This window comes from Chinchilla lanigera, unplaced genomic scaffold (genome assembly GCF_000276665.1).
Source record: "Chinchilla lanigera isolate Chin_1 unplaced genomic scaffold, ChiLan1.0 scaffold00075, whole genome shotgun sequence".
NCBI lineage: Eukaryota > Metazoa > Chordata > Mammalia > Rodentia > Chinchillidae > Chinchilla > Chinchilla lanigera.
The window spans coordinates 1175251-1196023 of record NW_004955476.1 but is presented as its reverse complement, the minus strand read 5'-3'; the positions used below and the strand labels follow the sequence as shown (position 1 = coordinate 1196023).

The 20773-nt window shown below is 43.4% G+C and overlaps 1 long non-coding RNA gene across 1 annotated transcript; it reads right to left on the bottom strand.

The window, feature by feature from the left end:
- Positions 1–1754: 1754 nt before the first annotated feature.
- On the bottom strand, positions 1755–7217 carry LOC102005799. The gene is made up of 3 exons (XR_263617.2): positions 6505–7217; positions 4736–4825; positions 1755–2660 (listed from the first exon to the last, which is right to left on the bottom strand). It is a non-coding gene; the product is annotated as an uncharacterized LOC102005799 (long non-coding RNA).
- Positions 7218–20773: the final 13556 nt, after the last annotated feature.

Sequence of the window (20773 nt, the reverse complement as noted above, 5' to 3'; positions counted from 1 at the left end):
CTTACGCCAACCGGATCCATTCTGCTGCTTGCAATAGAAAACCTTCACAATACGAAGCAAAGTGGAGTCCCCACTGACCTGTCATAGGGCACAGGCTCTTGCACTTATGCTTCAGAAAGCTCTTTTACCAAAACTCCACACTAACCCTTGTCAGCTAAGCCTATTGAATCGGTCACAGAGCTTGTAATTATGCCCTAATGTCCATTCTCCCCTTCTTCCTTTTAAAAAATTGTGGCATAATTAATCTAGAATAAAGACACAGATTCTAAAGATTCACTTCCATGAATTTAGAAAATTGGATATACACTAGGTGCAATCACCAAAAACAAGATATAAAATATCCTGGTCCAGCTTAGGAGGACCCCAGCCAAAAGACAACCCACCTTGACCTTCATTGGTCCCCCAAAGTCTTTTACCCCAGAAAGTGCCTTTGTTCCTCTGTCAGTAGCCCCTCTCCACCCCAGAGCCAACCTCTTTCTGATTATTATCCACAGAAGTCAGTTTTGCCTGTTCTACACCTTCATTTAAATGTATCATCCAGCATGTAGTCTGTTGTATCGTATTTTGCTCAATCTGCATTTTTAATATTCATCCTTATTGTTTGCAGGTCTGCATTGTGAGTTCTGAGGGCTCTGAACACTTTGTGGGCCCCTTATTTCCATTTAAAAAGTGGATATATGAAAAATTGTATCTTATGACTGTGTTTCTATAAAGGTGAACATATCAATATTATATAATGACCGTTTTGTTTTTTTTTACTCTACAAGTTCATTTCCATTGGCCAAACGGATCAGCCAAACATCCCACAGCACATTCAAACACTTTTCTGTTGGTGGGCATTAGGTTTGTTTTCAGTTTGGGGCTATTATGAGAAGGTTCCTGTGAATACTTTTGTACCAGTCTTTCTGTGGATGTAGGTAGTTAATGCTCTTAGGTAAATACCCAGGGCAGGAGTGATCATCGATGTCTCCAGGCCTGACTTAGTAGGTGAACGTACCATCGCATACTCCCATCTACTTGACAGCATCAGTCTTTTAATTTTGGCCAAATTTTAGTCCAAGCTCCAATTTCCGCACTTGTGACCCTCCTGTCTCAGCTTCCGAGAGTGCCAGGATTATAGGCATGTACCACCACAACTTGCATCACATTTTTGTAAGTCATCTATCTGCTTTCCTGTCACTCCAACCTTTCTCTTTTCCACAGGTTAGAATGTGAATATGGGCCTCGTGAATCAGCCTGATCACAAGGAAAGAAATACCCTAGAGGACAGCAGATCAAGAAGTTGGAAGCTGAGTCTCTGGATGATTTTATGGAGCAGAGCTATGCACCCCACCCTGGACCAAGTGGAGACAAAAATAACTCTGACCGTCTTGGCACCACTGCAGTTTTGCTAAAGCAACTTAGCCAGCACTTTGCGAAATGTAAGACCTTTTACACTATCTTGTCAATCGATATATATTGGTTAATAAGGCAGGTTCATACCATGCTATGCAATATAACTATTTTCTCAAGGTGGGTATTCACTGTTTACATATTGTAGGTAGATACTGTGCTGAGCAGTGTAGGTTTTTTTTTCCCCCAAAGATGAATCAGATACCAGATACAGTCACTCTCCCCTGGGAAGGTAAGTTGTAGATACTTGGAAAGCTAAATGAAAATACCCATTAAGCAGTACTGTAACACATCCCCAGAATGTTTCTGGGAGAATATCTCATGCTAAACACCAAGCGGGTACACAGGAAAGAAATGGGAAATCAGGGACCAAGACAGGCCCAGGGCTTTCCTTCTGTAATAGTTGGCACTTTCTTATCAAGGTGCTGAGATACTGGGGCACGACCCAGGTTACTAGCGCAACAGGGCCATAAAAATTCAGGGAAAGGGGAAGGAAAAAGCAGAAGGAAGGAAGAAAGGTAAGGGGACATGAGGGAGCTGAGATAGCACAGGAAGATCCCAGGTATATAGGATTCACAAGGTAGGCTTTCAGTGGTCTCCTGGAGGGTCAGGTGTGGTAGAACGCAGAAGGGTTGTCTGCACACTGGAGAGCTGAAGAATCTAAGCAAAAGTGGAAGGCCTGGCGTTCATACAGAGTTCTGTGTGAATCTGTATCAGGGAGCCAAAAGGTCCATCCAGGGAGGTTGCAGAGCATGCACTGGAAGGCTGGAGATGGACGTCCATAGTGACAAAGACGGGTGTTCCTCTGAAGAAACAAAAGTGAGACTTCCTTCTTCTTTCCCTTTTTATTCCATCCAGGATACAGCCCTATCCGTTGGTGGCTCCCAAAGTGGAAAGGGGTCTTCCCTCTTCAGTAAGTTGATGATCCAGACACAGCCAGCACTGTATGGAACCAATCAGCAAGGCCTTTATTATTCAAGTTGACACCACAGGTATCATACTGGGCCAAAAGGCCTGCCCAAGAAGGGCAGGTTTGACAAGACCTCTGACTTTCGTGAAATCTCTGTGGGTATCTTGGCTTTCAATTTCCTATTGGTAAAACATGAACTGGTTTATTACATTCATTTTGCTCCAAGGCACAGAGACAGGTTAACTTGAGTAAGGACAGCAAATATTGTAAGGACACTTCTACTATGTAAAAGGACGAATCTTGGAGAAATCTGAAGTTCAGGATCTGATGTAGGATGAAGCCTTATTATTATGGACATCTAGATAAGAGAGAAATTAATGCACAGTCAGAGAAGCTTTGGGCCCTGAAGGAAGCCAGCGCAAGAAAACAAAGACATCAGAATTGTGGCTGGAGACAAATCTAAAGAGAGCAAGACCTGAGGATGGAGACGTAAAGGCCAGGCTTGCAGCCTCCATAAGAGCTAAAGAGCAACTTGAGGTTATATTTGAGGTAACTGGCACCTCCTGGTCCAATAAGTCCAGATAGGCCTCACATGCCCAAGTAGGTGACCGGAACATCTAGTCCCATCCCTTCCCTAGAATGGCTTGGTTCCTCCCATATATCCTTGCTGCATGACTCATTTCCCTAGTGGACCAATATTAGCTAAATGGCAGTATTTGCAACCCTGTACGTTGATTGTAGTTTGACCCATGTTATACCTACATTGTGACTGTGCTGTATAAATTACCCCAGCAAAGGACTTTGGTGGCTACCCCATATTGGACCCCTCCTAAACACCCAGGAGCTGTTTTTCTTCTCGTTTCCAATATAACTCTTCTATCTCCTACCTTTGGTTCTTTACTTCATTCCTCAATATTGTGCAACCATAAACCCTGCTCATTTGACATCCAACAGGTCAGAAGTTACATTTCTCCTATATCCTGTATTTAGGTTGTGTTTAGAGTCCTCGGGATCAGGGATCCATGTGTCTTCACTTTAGAGCTACATTTTTTGTTATACTTTAAGACGTTTTTGGTTTCTGCGACTGAAACTCCAACTCAAAATGTCCTGGGTACAAAACAGCCGGGCAGAGTGTGTGTACAGCTTTGGGCATGAGCAGAGTCAAGCAGTCAGCCAGTGAGCCCATGAGCCCAGACCTCAGCCTTCCTTCTCTGAATCCTGTCTTTCTTCCTGACAGTTCTGCTCTCAGAGCTTAGAGGGTAAGGCTTTGAGGCTGTGTGCAGTACAGACCTTTGCCCACTGTGTACTCAGGATCAGATGTAGGAAAGATAAGGCAGGAACTGTGTCACCTGAGGAAAGCAGGCTAAGTGAAGCACGGGTGTGGGGACAGGCAGCTGTCTCAGGAGAGCCGAGGTCCTCTGTGGAACACAGCCAACTTGCAGCACTGGATCAGTCCTTTTCCATCGCTGTTACACTATACCTGAACCTGAGTACTTTATAAAGGCAGTGGATTTATTTAGCCCACTGTTTTGCAGGCATGACATCTAAACAGCAATGACAGGCTCTGGGAAGGGCCTTAAATGCCCAGCATCTGGGTGAACACATGGGAGAGGAAGAGACCAAATGGTAATGAGCTAGGATAGAAGAAATAAAATTGGGCAAAAAGGTGACAAGGAAAATCAGAGTTAAAGAAATGAAAACTGCAGCTAGTTTAGCTGCTGCTTCTCCTTCTCCTCTGCTTCTTCCTTCTCAATCTTTTCCTCCTTCTCCTCCTCCTTCTTTCTTTCTCTTCTCCCAGAACATAAGCCTGGGAAATTCCCTTTCACCTACCTTTTCCACCTGTAAATTAGGATTTTCTATATGAATACACTATTATCTTACTATAGTCCATCCGTCCTCTCCCACCCTGTAGGCCAGCCTATGACCATAGACTGTCAAATTCCACAGATTCCCAATAGCCAAAACACATAAAGACTCCCAGCTCTCAACCACAGTGTGACTCATTTCAGAGTGCAGCTCAGTTTTGAGTACATCCTAAAATTTCTACCACATAAACCCTTCCTGTGCCTCCAACTGATGTGTCCTGAAAGTTCTTTTTCTGAGAGGGGAGTCAGCAAATCTGCAGACTTATTGTACAAAAGGTTGGGATAGGATCCTTATTTCAGCCTTGGGGACCTCTGGGACCTAGTCCAGTGACAGTGACACAGGAAGCCAGAAAGCAGGCAGGGGCCAGTCTTCTCTTTTATAAGAAGTTCCTTCTTGGTAACTCGCAAGTGGTATTCCCTAAAAGCTATATTAACCCCTCCCTTGGATGGATGGCTCCCCCAGTGACCTAAGGACTTCCTGCTAGGTTCTGCTTCTTGAAGGGCCCACACTGGGAGCCAAGCTCCCACCCCAGGAAGCATTAGGGGAGGTATAAACCGTACTACTCACACAGGACGAGCCAGGGCACTGATACCTGGGCTCACTCTGCCTCCTCCCTGCGACTCTCCTCGTGCTGGTGCTTCCCAGTGCTGGATTCAGCTGAGAGCCAGGAAGAAAGGAGAAGGGATGTTAAATGGCATCCAGGGTCGCCAGACTCTGTCCCCATTTATTAATCCATTTACTCAAGAATATGTCTGCTGGATAGATTTTTGCAAAGGAGAGCTATCAGTGTAGCACGACTAAGATATCTGTTCGGACAAGAGAAGTTGAATTTGGTAGAGGCAGGTGTCTGGGAAAAGATACAGTCATTTTCCCTTCTCGCAGCACAAATTCGACCATGAGTTGCATTCAGCAGCTGATGTTGTTGACTGCGTGTCCATAGTGTGCTGTCCACCGTAATTAGTGTCCATTTGGAAAGCTATGGGAGCGAGGAGCCATTTGCTCATGTGACATGGCTCCTGCCTCTGTGCTAGTTCTCCCATTTTCTAGAGGAAGGAACTAAGTCACGGGTCTGTTAAACAGGTGATCTAAGATCACAGAGTTAAACTTGAGTGCCCAGGACAAGAACTTGGGCACCAAGATCAATGTAAAAAATCATTAGCAAGATCTGCAAAATTCTAGATTCTTTCTTAGGGCAGATATAGATATAGATATAGATATAGATATAGATATATGATATAGATATATTTGCTCTATCATTTGGGTCCCCGAGCACTTCTGAGTATGTCCTCACTGATGATCACTGAGGGACAAATCACTGTGGTGGCTAAGGTTGGAATAAAGCACTGTCCTGAAATTCAGGGTGGGAAGCCTTGGCCAGGGGTCAGAAAGAGGAGACTGGAGAGCCAGGTGGGGACCTAAGGAAATAGGTGCTCATTCGCAGTGATCATTTAATTTTAACTTTTTAAGAAAACAAGGAAATAGTTTATTCTGGGCCAAATCTAAGCAATCACAGTCCAGGATAAGTTTAATTTTTTAAATCTAGTAAACGTGATATTTTTCATAGTGTTTTAATGATTTTCTTCCGTTGAAGGTAGCGAGGTGTTATCCTAATTATTATTAAGACATTTATCAGTACTCGTCATGAATACATTGAATAGTGTTTCCGGGCTTGGGGTGAGGTTCAGTAGTTCAGCAATTGTCCAGTATGTGAGTTCCTGGGTTCAATCCCCAGGACCACCAAGGAAATAATTAAAGTTTATGAGTGTGAGGGAAAACATTACAATGCACTAGGTGCAGGGGAGGGTAGAGTGCACCTGTGCTGTGACAGTTCACCGAGGTAGAATCAGAATGAGTCACGTCTGAGGGACCCTGGTGAGCTGGGCACATTGCATTGCCCCTCCAGATCCACTTTCTAGGCCTCCAGCCTCTTCTGAGACCCCACCGCTGTGTCCACAGCCCGTACAGCCCCATCTCCCTGTCCTCTGGCTTAGGGTCGGGTTTGCCGAGGGCTGGAGCTGGCAGGTGTGTGAGGGGAGGGTCTGTCTCCCACCAGCCTCACCCTTCTGTACAGGCTCATTGTGGGGGGGTCCTCCCAAAAGCCACACCACTGAGACAGTCATCCCTCATGGCCAGAGGGTCTCTCTCCAGGTTCCAGTACCCACCGTCTCACCCTCACCCTCAGCCCCAGCTGTGACAGTTGCCTCTCTTCTGCTGGCTTTTGGACACAGCACTGTGTCTGGATGGGTTTTCCCACACCCTCCTAAATCACCTCTTATTTAACTGCTACCCAGTTTGAACACGTTTTCTGTGTCCTGCCAGAACCCTGACCCACATACCCGATATGGGAGGCAGGAGTAGGTTTGAACCCTGGCCAGCTGAGGGACCTTGGGCAAGTCCAATAACCATTGGCCCAAGAGTCTGCTCCGAGAGGCTCCAGGCACCACATCCAGGGCACACAGCCCGGCTCCAGAGGGAGTGTTTGGTACCCGTAGGTGTCAAAGGAAAATATCTTCGTGGTTGGACTTCTCCAGGCTCGTCCAAGAAGCTGAGAAGGAGAGCAAGAGGGCCGCTTGTCAAATATTGAGACTTCACAGAGGACACCCAAGGACGTGGCATAACTTGGGATGCAGTGGGCCCCAGACATGCTCTTCACGGAGACAGCACAGGGAAAAAAGAGAGAAAACCCAGAGGAACCCTGCCCTCCTGCTCCGCCCGGGTCCTTGGGAGTCTCATCTTCTCTCCCAGTACCACCTGCCTCAAACACATTCCCCTTCTCCACATGTGCTGCTTTTTAGAAAGCTAAAGCTTTAAACAAATAATAAATGAAGCTTTGAAAATAGAAAGCTTCCTGGGCTTTCGCTAGACCTACTGGACCAGAAGCAGCAGGTTTTGAAGCTCCTCCGATTTGTGGCCCGGTTAAAAGAGATGGTTACTGTGAAAGGAATGTCATTAGGATCATCATGGTCGCCATTATCATCATCATCATCATCATCACATCCACATGGAGAATAACAGTCTTCTCTAAAGGGAGACTGCATAGTGGCTGAAAGCAGACTGGTTTTCCGCTCTACGGCTTTTTTTTTTCTTGCAGTGCTATGGATCCATCCCATGGCCTTGCACATGCTGGGCAAGCGCTGTACCACCGAGCTACGCTACCTTTTTCTAAGGTAAGGTCTCACTAAATGCTCAAGCTGTCTTTGAACTCAAAATCCTTCTGCCTCAGCCTCCTGAGTCACCTGGATGACAGTGAGCACCACCATGCCCAGCCTTCTCCTACTTAATAAATCCTTAGCGAACACTTAAAACATACCAAATGCTGTTACTACTTCATGTCGATTAAGTCACTGGATACTTGTGACATCCTTATGAAACAGGAATGGTGACTATGGCAGACTCAGAGCTCTCTGCAAGCCACCCAGTTAGGAAGCGGAGTATCCAGGATCCAAACTTCAGTCTCGATGGTCTCAAAGCTATAGTGTCTCCAAGCATGTTATTCCTCGAAAGCCGCAGTTTCCTTACCTGGGATAGGGAAACTGGGACATTGCTTACTCCACAGGGGACTTACGAAAATGACTGAGATTTGGCACGTGAAGCACTCGGCCATGTGTTAAGTCCATGCTGATCACTAACTGAAAGACCACCCATTATTAGTGATTTCAGTATCATTTATTATTCAGCTTCCTCGAAATACATCGTAAGTTCCAGCTGAGGTCTAGCTAAGACTGAGAGCCTGTGTATAGCAGTGCTGGGAGAGGAGACCTGGAAGCTACTCGCCTGCCTCTGAGGAGCGTCCTGGGAGACAATGTATCTGCCCAAAAGAAAGACCCATGCACGGCGAGTGTCACGGTGAGTGTCACCCAGTGAGAAAGATTTGCTCATCAGAAGGAAGGGTGCTTCAAAGACAATGCAGAGCATTCTGATTTGTGCCTATACTCCCAGCACTCTGGGACGCTGAGGCAGGAAGATGCAACCCGAGCAATTTAGGGACTTAGTGAGACCCTGACTCAAAAACAAAACAAAACAAAAAATAGGCAAGGGGCATGTCACTTACATTTACCCCCTGAGCCTCCAGGAGTTTCCGGTGTCCTGCGTAGGAGGCCCATTGTGCGCACAGGGACTGTTTCACTATGGAAAAACTAAAAGGCTGATTTCACTAAGGAGCAGTCGTGAAGCTCAGCAAACTGTTGACCGTCTAGGGGCTCTGTGAAGAGAGTGCCTTCCAAGAAAGGACAAGTGCAAGGACAGGCGGAGGCAGGCAGGTGGAGGCAGGCTTGCCTAATAACACAAGCGCACACGCTTCCAGAAAGCACCTCAAGGAGTGCATTTTCCAGGTTGTTTGAATGTCAGTAGCTGGAGCAGAGGAAAATTCAGACTGATGAGTTAACTATAGCCTAGCAAAGACCAGGGAAACGCAGACTGTAGAATATTTCACAATTCCGAGCGGTGGTTGATGTTCACAAAAGAAAAACAACTTCATTCTGGAAGGGTGTGCAGTCTGTGTGCGCGCGCGCGCCTCCACACTGCAGAAAATAAATCCCGATCTCGGTTCACGTGCACCCCACTCCGGGCAGCATCTGGGATCTTCATCAGTTACAGCTACAAAACACAAGAGGGCGCCAGAGAAGACCGAAATGTATTTTCCCGGGAACCACTGGGTGTTGGCAAGTCCCTTCTGATCTTTCTTTCCGAGGACGCTTTTACTTCTCTTGATTATTAGAGAATGGAATGACTATGTGTGTAAATTTATTGGCTTATATTTTCCATAACGGGCAGGGTAGTTTACAAATGAGATAACTAAAGTAAGCAATGTGGAAGGGTGCAGCAAATAAATGAGACGGCTAGTAATGAATTGATTCGTTTATCAAGCATTCATTGGTTGCTTTCTGTGTGCCTGGTAATGTGTAGATGCTGTGGAGAGACAAACAGGGGAAACCACAATCCTCCATTGAACCCAAAGAGTAATAATCAGAAGTGAAAATTTTCATACAGCTTTTTTTCTGTTTGAAATTCTCTTTATACTCTCGCGATCTGCTTGCCCATCAAACTGTTGAAAGAAGTAGGTATGACATGTTAGAACAAAGGCTTTGGAGTAAGTCAGCTGGGTGCAACTCTCAGTTCTACCACTTTCTCCTTGTGCGCTAGTTTCCTTATCTGTAAAATAGGATGGCGTAGCTTCTGTCTCACTGGATGCTGTGAAGATTAAATGAGGCGATCTATGCAGAGAGCTTGGAGTCAAGTTCTATTTAAGAGCTTGGTCTCTATTAGTTCTTGTTCAATATGATCCACACTCAGGTTCAAACAACCCCAGAGCTGGAGAGGGAGTCATATTAATGTCATCCTGAGAGCAGAGCACTCTGCCACTGGGTAGCCACACACACATGGAGAAGTGTCCTCACCTCCCAAGGGCTGTCAGGGGAGCAAAGGGCTGCACCTTCCCAAGCTGTGGACAGAACTGAGGTGGTGCCTGCCTACAGCTCTCAGGAGCACACAGTCAGGACTCAGTCCTTCCAGGCTGTGGTGCAGTCAAAAACAATAGACTCCAGCAAACTATAAACCCTCCACTTTGTGCACATGTTGCTTCCAATTTTACAATCATCTTTCTTACCAAACCAAACCAGTGATTCAAAGACGATGAGAACTTCAGAGATGATGAACACAGTACTTACTTGAAGGAAGCTACATGCCTCATGCCTTAAGCTTAGAGCAGCCCCTACAGACGAGGAGCTTGGAAAGTCACCCAGGGCATGGCTTCTCCCTTGCAGGGTGCAGGGAAGGAGTCTGGAGGCAGACAACGCGGAGGAAGACAGGCCACTTCCCTTGATGCTACAAGTGCCTCTTAGCTATGATACACATGCTACATCAGTAAAATGAATCAGACACAAAAGATTAACTGCAGTGGCAGTTTCTCTTATATGAGAAACCCCAAGAATACATGATGTAGAGAGGAAATTAGAAGACAGCAGGAAACAGAGACCTTTTGCAGATGGGAAGGGCACCTTGAGGTGGAGGGAGAGGAGGGGAAGTGGAAGTACAAAGGATTAAGGCATGACGTATACAATTACCGACTTCTCACAAGGAACGTATTCATTATGTATAGCAAATATGTACCAATTTAAAAAAGAAGAGTTAAGAAATACAGTTTCTTTCCTGGTTGAAAAGAAGGTTTTCTTAAATACTATAGGAAGTTTGGGAATACCTAACATACAATCTTCTATTAAATCATATGTATTTTATTAAAAATTCCCACAGATTTTGTACTCCTCTCTGTCATCCCTGAGTGTGTATTTTTACATAAATTAGTGTCAGCGGTTACAGTGGACGGGTGTTGAGTTTTACTACCCAGCTTCTCCTCACACCCTCCTGGAGACCCAGCCCTTCCCACACCATGGACTGCACCTTCAGCACCCTGGTGTGGGACCTGACTCACTCACAGCCACTCTGGATGTGTCTTCCCCCACCACAGCAACCGCTTCATGGTTAGGACCATGGTTCAATCAGGGCTCGTGACACATAGTTGCTGAATTTGGCCTGTGACTATTGAAGAAAGAAGTATGCTGTCTTTCCCACTGGACCTGGATCCATGGGCATCTTTGTCTATGTAGAGTAGGAAGATTTCTTTTCCTTCTACCCTTCTAAGTTCTCAGTTGGACCCAATGTGAAAAGGACATTTACAAGAGAAAGACACAGAAATTTGCAGCATATACTTATGTGAGATGCAAGCCTTAGTAAGGAAACAAAGACCAAAACAGTGGCAAAACTTGAAGCGTGTGAGCCAAGCGTAATAGTGGGGAAGCTCACCAAGGCCTTCGCTCCTCCTGCTCGGCATGCCTCCGTCTCCGGAGACAATGATTCTCCCTTCCTTGAGGTATGAGAAGCGGGGTGGGAAGAAGGGAGGGAGGGAGGGAATTGGGTCCTAAGGCATTGTTTGATAGAACTATGCAGGTCAATAAATTTTTTTGTTTCAGTTACTTCCAACAGAAAGAACTCTAACTGATACAGTAAGGATACTTAATAATTCACTACCTTGTGTCAGTTATGGTGCCAGGTGCTTGTCATATCTTAGGTTTATCTTTTAACCCTCATAACAGCTCTATGAGGTAGAAATGAGGTTATTACTAATATTTTGGGGAAATGCAGTCTAATACACATTATGTAACATGTCGAAGATTACACAACTTGTAAATAAGGTGCGTGTGCACCTTAAATGGTAGTTGTGTCAACTCCACCCTTAAATGAGCCTGTTTCTCTCAAGCTGTACAGCAGCATTCCATGAGCATGTGGCTTATGCGCCAAAGTGGAGAGTGACTGTCTTCAAAGATGGGGCTTTCTCACTCAACTGTTTACTAGATCTGCAGCCTTGAGCAAATCTCTGCGTGTCACTGTCTCCATGTCTCAGGTATAAAAGAGAAAGAATAGTTTGGAAGCATTTATCTCACAGCTTTTCAAGATCAAACTATATAGTAATAGAAAGCTGGAAAAACCAAGCATGACTTTAAGCACACACTGGGTTCATGCCATGTATGAGTAGAAGAAGTTAAAAACCTCATTTCGACGACTGAATTCCTTCTATTGATTGGCTGGGTGGGTAACACAAGATTTGGTGGGAAGTGCATTAAAAGCAATTTAGTCAAATATGATTTGGAAGAAAGCAATTTGGTTGAATTTTAGCTACCAATTTGGTGGAAATAAGTTTGACAGACAGTTTTCTCGGTTAATGGTTTTACCAAAAGTGATTAGTTTGATTTACTATGGCAATAGTCTTTTTACCTAGTTTAGCACTTATGTCATTTTGAAAAATTCCTGGTTTTTTTTTTTTTTTTTTTTCTTTTTCCTGTTTATGTCACTTAAAGGACACCTTCGAGTTGGATTTCTCATCCCTTTGGCCATTTGTCAATCCTGGATCCTTCTGAGGAGATCTGATTAACATCAGTAACTAGAAGTTCATAGCTGAGTGCTTATAAACATTGATTACGGGGACTGAGTCAACTTCTTGGCTTGGTCAGTGTTGCAGTGTCCCTTTCAAACATTTGAGTTCTTGGAAACTGGCAGCTTGGGTTCTTTCTATTTTTTATCACTTTTATGCAGTTTATTGTTGAGAGAGCAGCGAACGGGAGAGAATCTTAAGTGCAGGGAGGAAGCATTCAGGACTCTGTCGTGGACAAAGACACCATTATCTGCTAAGAGCGTCCTAAAGCCTCCATTTAAATTTAAAACTAGCGGGCAAGCTCGACTGTCAGAGAGGAAGAGGGAGCGTGGGTGGCCGGAAGGTAGAGAGAGAATTACAACCAGCGTCATGCTGCAAACTCGTCACAAGGGGGCAGTGCAGCGCCAACTATTTCTGGGTCTGCTGCTGAATTTTAGATGACTTGCATCTGAACATAACACTAGCATTCAAAGCTTTGGGACGCGTATAAGAGCGTCCTATCTGTGAGCCTGTCAACAAGATAAAGCAAATAGGGTTTTTATTGCTTGCTCTATGAAAAATGAAATACAAAGGTAGCAAAATCATATATTGCATTTCTACATGCATCACTCAGAGAATGTAATTAACAAGAGCTCACCAATTTTGTTACAAAGATCTCTCTGATTTGTTTTTAAAGTATTCTAAGGAAGAACCCAGATATCACTCGGCCCCCACTCACTTCACTTTGCATCTCTGCAGGGTACAGAGTGTTGTTTTTCTTTCTTGCTTGCTTTTTTCCCTAAATAGACATAAATACAAGCCATTATCGGTATTGATAAAATTTCCTGTTGTTATCTAACATCAAATTCATATCAAGTAATTGCAAACATACCATTTCATACTTTAGCTTGACTCAGTAACCAAACAAGGCCCACTGATTGTATTTGCTTGTCCTGTTTCTCAGAGTCTGTATTAGTCTGGGTAGATCAATCTCATCTTCCCTCACCTTCAATTTTTTTTTTTTTAATATCACCAACTTGTTAAAGGAAGCTCTATATTCAGGATTCATTTGATCCCTCTAATGTTAGGAGCTATTTTTTATATTGTAAGAACAAGAGTAAATAAACATTTGTAATGGAGCAAATGATTAGAGGGAATTTGGATCACTGGTCTTGGTCTTATGCCTTGGTATTTTCAAACTAAAAAAACCCCAAGCTTTCAAAGCAGATAGAGCCACACTTCAGCTCCAGCTCAGTTGTATACTAGCTGGGTATCCAGCAGACTGTGCCCCAGGTTCTTTACCTGTATGATGGATGTCTTGGGGCACAGGATTCTTTGGAGAATTAAATGAGATCATTTATGGCAAGCCTTTAAGACATAATAGCTACAACATGCTTGATCACTATTATTATCACCAAAATTTATTTTCATAATATTTACTATTTCTTTTTCCTTTTTTTTTTTTTTTTTGCGGTACTAGGGATTGAACTCATGCCCTTGCCAGGCAGGCACTTATGCCACTGAGCTATATCCCCAGCCCCCAATACTTACCATTTCTGATCAGGCTGGAAAACACAATCTGGCGACAATAGTCACTGTTATCTCATCATGGACAAAAGTGTAAGTTAGTGGAGGCTTGTCATAGTCACTCTTATGCTGAAAAACTGACTGTGGAAATCAATCTAATTGATTGGAATGTAGGATTTAGGGTTCTTGTGAAGCCACGGCAGATGAAGATGTCTTATTACATGTGAATGTGACGTTCGAGAAATGTTTATGAATAGAACCCAGCAGGCCAAGAATTCATAGTCCCATCTTCTTGTCAGTTCCCAATGCCCAACTCAGTAACAACAGTAATATAACAATGATGGAATTATTTTTTCAATCAAAACAGATTCCCAAGTCTTAGCTGACGAAAAGAATTCACAATCACACCCAGTGGTCTCCCTACTGTAAGATCAGCCACAGTAAGTCACGGGCTACGGACAAATCAGCAAGAAACACCGGCTGCTGAAGATGTAAGGAAGAGGAAATAAGACCGGAAGGAGTCCCGGAAGCACTCCGGCCAAGTAGAGATTATTGTGTGAGAATCTAAGATTTCACAGCAGTAAATATTCTGCAGGTTTAGAAAGATTTCTCCCTGCTACTGGCCTGGACGAATGCTCTCTGAAACAAGAATTCATTTGATAATAGAAAAGTGGAAAAAATAAAGCCCTTTCTCAAATTGTCCCTAGATGGAAAGAAGAGAGTAAAATCAGCTGCTAGTGTTTAAGGGTTTTTGTTTTTGTGAACCTGAAATAGTCTATTTATAAGTATTTTTAAAAAATCTTCCTTTTAATTAAAATAGAACATTCTGCCTCATATCCTTTTTTTTGGTACAAATCCAGCTATATCTAAATGACATGGAAACAGTAATTAAATTTTAAAATTAACATGTAGTTATTATGCTAAAACAATTATGCACGCTTATTAAGATAAAACAAGCATTCATTTAAAGGTAATGTAATTTGGCAATAGTTTTGCTCTCTTAAAACAAAGAAATATAACACCCATATTCCCACATTACTTTGGAGATGATTCATTATCTTCCACAGTGGCTTACTTCAAACATATCTCCTTCAATGAGCTCTGCTTATAACAAAATCATCGGTGTTCCAGTGTGTTACAAACATGGGTATCAAAAATTATACTCAAGTGTATTTACGGTGCTTTTGTAGTGAAATGCATGATGCATGTATCTGAGGGGCAAGGACAATTTTAAAGGACTATCCAGTGACAAATTTAAAAATATATTCTTTGTAAGAAAGCTTCATTTGCTTCTGTTTTTCTAACTGGTGATTTGAATGATTTCTGTTCTAACCCACAGAAGAAAGATTATCGACTGGACAACTGGGTTGGTGACCACATAGATGACTTCATGTGCAGACCAAATTTAATTTAAAATTGGATGGCCCTTTCCCTGGAAGCTTCATGGAGATCAGTCTTCTCATAGGGCCAGCACGAATTCATTTGGTTGGTGTTACTGTTTTCTGGGCCAGGAGGGACTGTGAGGGAACATTAGTCATTCTGTGGTCATGGCTCTAAAGTGAACCTAACACACGAATGATCAGAAACAGATACTTTAAGGTAGGTAAGTCATTTCTCACAATGTAGTCAAAGCTCTTAGAATTACTATCTGCCTTTGAATTATGGATTCCAGGATTCCAGAACATAAGAGTTGGAAGGGCCTTTAAATCATTGAACTCTTCCTCTAGTGTCTGTTGAGATTAAGCTGGAGACTCTTTAGACCTTGTAAATGTTCCCGAGGATGAAGATTCTCTTTTTACCCTACTAACTGATTCCAAGAGCTCACTAACACAGATATTACAGTTCCTTCCTACAGCCCAAACTGAAACTGATATTTTTGTAGTAGCTTTAATAAGCTTCTAAATATATACATTGCACTGTTACAGAACAAGCACTGAACCTGGATCAGAAGACCTGGCTTTGATACCTCCTAACTGATCTTTTGCAAGCTTTTAATCCTTTCTGGGATTTGACTTCTGTATCTGTGAAGTAAAGCTAATAATTCTTACCTCTTTCAAAGGAGGTCTTGAGACTCCAATAAGCAAAGGTATGTGGGAACCAATGATAATCACAAAGATTTCAACTTTTAAGTCTTATGATATTTAGAAATCACAGAAAGGAAGACAGATTTACAGTGTAAGTCTCAAACATTTATGCTGCTAGGAATTTTGGTCTACATTAGATACCCATTAACTGAACCCTAGGCTGAAAATATACAAAATTGGAACACCCATTCAATGCTCTAAGGTTCTTTTAAAGCACTTTGTGAAATCATTGTACATAAATAATAAATAAATCATTGTTCAAATTAAACTGTTACAAAAATGATTAGTTCTCTTATACAAAAGGTCAATGAACCACCTGTTTCAGAAAAGTCTGCAGCTACACTGGCTAATAAGGTCTGGCCTGAGCAGATTCTTCTTGGAACTCATAGCTTATATCCTTTACAGGCAAACTTGATTTCCAAAGAATTTGACTATCCAGAGAATCACACAAGCTTAACATGCTGGTCAGCCTTCACAAACTCAAAGGACCATTTTGAAAAGCAGAGTTGCAAGGAGAGTATCTGCCATTTGTATAAGGCAGTTTTCTAAGCTCTTCCATATACTACAAACCAAATGGATAATATAATTCTCATCCTCAAAATCATCTTTATAATTTGAGAAGTTTAAAAAAAAAGTAAGCAGCAAAAAGTGAGCAAGTTAATGTCATAAGTTCAGTCTCTTAAATATCTTAAAGCAAGCCAAAAAGATAGGCTAAACACAGAGATGTAGAAGGTATATATTCCAAGTTTAGCTATGATACTATATAAACACCATAATATAAAGCTTTGCATCCATATAGTAGAGTGGAAATTTAAGCCTATTTAGCATTTGATTCTTCTCCCATCCCTAATATTCCTTATAGGATAAAAAAATCATTCTTTGCTTGGTATCTACATACTTCGGGTGGGACTGCTATCCTTCAGTGTCCCCGATTGTACTGGGTCTGTCTGAACAATCCTGTCCTCTTTGATGTTTTTCAGGAGTGGTCCGATCACAGTGAACTATAGAACATTTGTTTAAAAGCTGTGGAAAGTAACTGTCTTCCAAGGATGTGAATTAGTAGGTCCTCAGCCAGAATGCTGCCGGCAGCCATTTTGAGATATATGGGAAACTATCTTGATGACAAATACATCCACACAGAGTAGTAAAGAGAGATAGAGAAAAAAAAAAAGGGATGGAGCCTAATTCATCTCAGAGCTTTTCTGTCATCAAAGCCAATGCAGTCTCTGTATATTTAAACTACTGTCAAATTTATTTTCTGTTACTTGAGCTCCAAATCATCCTAAATCCTATATTTAATCTATAAAGCACTCGTGACTCATAAACTGCATAACCTAACACTCAAAATGACTCTCTGGGCAGGATTTCCTGTTACCTCCATTTTACATGAGAGGAAGGGGAACTCAGAGATTGTTTACCCTGCCTAAAGTCCATACGTGGAATGCATGAGAGCCAGAAATGGAATCAGGGGTTCTAGTCTGGAAGAATTGCTTTCTGTTCTATCATTTCTGGTTGAAATGGTGAATTAAGGCCTTTTTAAAACTCTTATGACTAAATCAAATATAAGATGTTATAATTATTAATATTATTAAAACATAGTAGACATATATTACAACATTTAAAATCTCAAGCTTTGGTTTGCAGCAGTAGTTGGATTCCTTAAGCATTGAACCTTTCTCCCCTATGGACTCTTGTTGTCTGAGTACATGGTAACCGCCCCCTGCGTGTAGAGTAGTTTCAGCTCTGTACTGGACAGGAAAGAGCAACTGTTGGTCTTAAGTTAATTGAAAGCTGGGATCATAAGCTAGTCATAATGCTTTTAGCCCTGATGTCAAAGTGTCCAGTGGAAATCTTTGACTGGCTGCCAATTTTAAAATAACATCTCTGAAGGTAAAATGAGGCACTATGTTAACTCGTTGTGTGCCTTTTATGTTTCAGTAAAAGCCCACTCTCCAGTATTATGTGTTAGAGTCTCCTTGTATTAGAAAAGCTCAACTGATACCCATTCAACCATTTGGCCAAGGTCTACCTAGAACAAACTACTAAAACCTAGAGTTGAACTGGTGGCCTGGAAAGCAACTTGATTCCTTGAAATCATTGTCATCCTTTTGCTCCAAAGCACTTCTTGGATTGTATCTATGATGTACATTTTAAAAATAGGCATTATGGAAAAATTTCCCTAGGTTGTATGCTTTGCTCTCACACACAAAATAATACAGATAATGGAGATATATTTGGGCTAAAACTATCTGGACAAACACTGTCATGAGAACATGTTGCCTCCATGAGCTACAGCTAAAAACCTTGGACAAAACACATAAAACAATTCTCAGGGACCTCTGGAAGGTGAGTTGTGTCAGAAGCCCTACACTTGAGGGACAGGCCAGCAGGACATGTCTTGACTTGCTTTCTCCCCCTTCCTAAATATCCTGACTCTAGCTCGAAGGAAGCCTGAAACCTAGAAGTGCAAGTGGCCCAGACAGAGTGACCTGTGCTGTCTGGCCAGAAGACCTGGAAAGTGGAATCTTGAAGGACAGAAATTTTAATTTTCCCTAATTGTCTGGCTGTGAGTAAGCAATGATACAGCAGGTTTCCCTTCCTACCAATAGCAGCAGCAGCAGCAGCAGCATTAAAATCGCCCTCAGGGAAGCCAAACCCTTGGGATTCCGACTCCCTTCCCTGGATGAGCTCCCCCAGTGAAGTGTCCTGTATCACAAATATGGTGGTGGTGGCCATCAGTGGGCTGAACCAGGAGAGTCTCCCATGTGCAGCAGTCAAGCAGCAGCAACCACGGAACTGTTACCAGATCCTTTCAGCCATGGTCAGTGATTTGAGATGGTTGCATCTTGTCTGAGTTGAGCACACTGAATCCTTTACCCCACCCTATAGACAGAGCCAACAAAAGAGGGAGACAAAATATAGAACAGAAAATAATCTTAAGGTCTGATCACCACTGTGGAAATGGGAAGCTTACTCCTCTTTACTGCTCCCATCACCAACCACTGTGCACATTCTGGCTGCGGCAGACAGCCATCCCTGGGGTGCAAGCTGGAGACAACAGGAACATCGGCTGTTTTACGCCTCTGGAGTGGGAAAAGGTTAGAGGCAGGCCTGTTGCCAACGGACAGACCACAAAAGTAGAGTCTGTACTCAAGAATGAGGAAACGAGATTTCTACTTTGGACCTTGGCCCACTGTCACTAGGAGCACCCTAACCGTCTTGCAGCCTACTTGAAGCCTCAAGGGTTGGCAATGCTGGAGAAGCCTCAAGCTTGCAAAATAACAGCTTCTAATGGATTGCCTTCTTCTGCAGTCTCCAGACCCCAGAACTCAAACCAACAGGAAGAGAACTGCTAAGCAGGGAATCCGCCAGAATAGGAATTCCCCCAAAACAGCTCTCCCCAGAATGGACACAACGGCAAAGGACAGTGAGCTTTCTGTCCCTTGCAAACCTTTAGTAAATCCAACAGAGCTTTCCTTCTCCCTCTCTGGTTAGGCAGTATTGAGACGCCTCGGAGACACATTCCTCCCGTAACTGCCCAATCCCCAGGTTCCTTGCGTGGAGCTCTGAGAACAGAAATGACAGCATCGGGGAAACGGAAACCATGTTCCCTTTGGGCTCGGCTGACATCTTGGTGTTCCAGGCAGCCCTTCTCTTAGCCTAAGAAACTTCCTCACCGCACATTGCATTTTCCTGACTGTCTGTTAAAATCAGGGTCTGGATAGAAGTGTTCCCATTTCCCCCAGGCCTCCCTGGGGCATGGGACTCGGGTGTCCCCTCAACTACAGTGCACCCTGTTTGAGGAGCCTTGGCATGAGTGGGTCCCGTGGCTCCCTGGCACAGTGCTCTGCATGTCGCAGGCCTCCTGTGATTATTCCCTTGGTTGTTAAGCTGGGGCGGAGCCAGCACAGCTAAACCGTCCACCTCCCAGGTGCGCTGTGCCTTACTGTTCTTGCCTTGGGCTCATGGCCCTTTGATGAAGGTCTTAAATTAACAAGCTCATTTCACATCTAGAACGGAGACAATCTTTCCTCTTCTCCACACTCCAAATGAGGCCAATTTCATCCCTATCACTCCAAGATCCCTTGCCCCCAAAAGCTCAGATCCCAATTAGCCTCCATCGGAGATTAATAAACAATACAATAATGACAGATAAAAAGACTAATTCTTTGGCCCAGAGAATCACTTTAATTAATTTAATCCCGGATGAAAGATCAGCTGTGCTTCGGCCTGCTCCCCAGCAGGGCCCATTTATCTGGCTCTGTCCCTGCCTTGAAAGCCAGGGTGTGCTTGGGAGCCCGCACTTAAGCCACAGTGAGAAACAGATTGTCCTGCCAGGCTTCATTAGAGGCCATCATTAGTATTCCAATTTGAAGACGGTCACTCGAGCTCAACCTTTTACCAGCTCTTCCCCAGTGCATTGTGAAGTTTGGTTCAGCTGCGCAAAGTAAAAATTCTCTCTGGTGTCAGAGGATGGATATCATTTGATGCCTGTCACTCCACAGCTTAAAAGGCAACCCCCTGGGAGGGGACAGTCCCAAGACCTTTGAAAATCAAGTCATGTGCAGCTGTGTAGGTTTCACATATTCTCAAGGATTGGAACATCCTAGGATTCACCCACTGCCATCAGAAACAAGGTGACAGTGTCGTCAGGAGCCTGTTCCAACTGCTTTCTTGTTAAAAGCTGAAAAGGATTTCTTTTTAAAAATGTGGCTCTTGTGAAAACCACTTTTTGTTTTCTTTTTTGAGACAAGGTCTTGCTAAGTTGCTTAGGCTGGCTCTGAACTTGAATTCCTTCTGCCTCAGCCTCCTGGGCAGGGGTAGCCACCTGACATGGCTGGAAACGATTTGTTAACGGAACCATTACTGTCTGGTGATGCAAAGGAATCACAAGAAAAGTGAAATTACTATGGTCAGATTCTCAAAAGGACAGGAAACTTCCCTGCTGTCATTCAAAACCAATGACTCCGGAGCACTTGCTACCCTTGGGGAGACCATTTCAACATGGTTATTTGCATAGGCTATAAAATCCTAATTTTTGGGGCTGGGGATTTAGCTCAGCGGCAAAAGCGCCTGCCTGGCAAGCGCAAG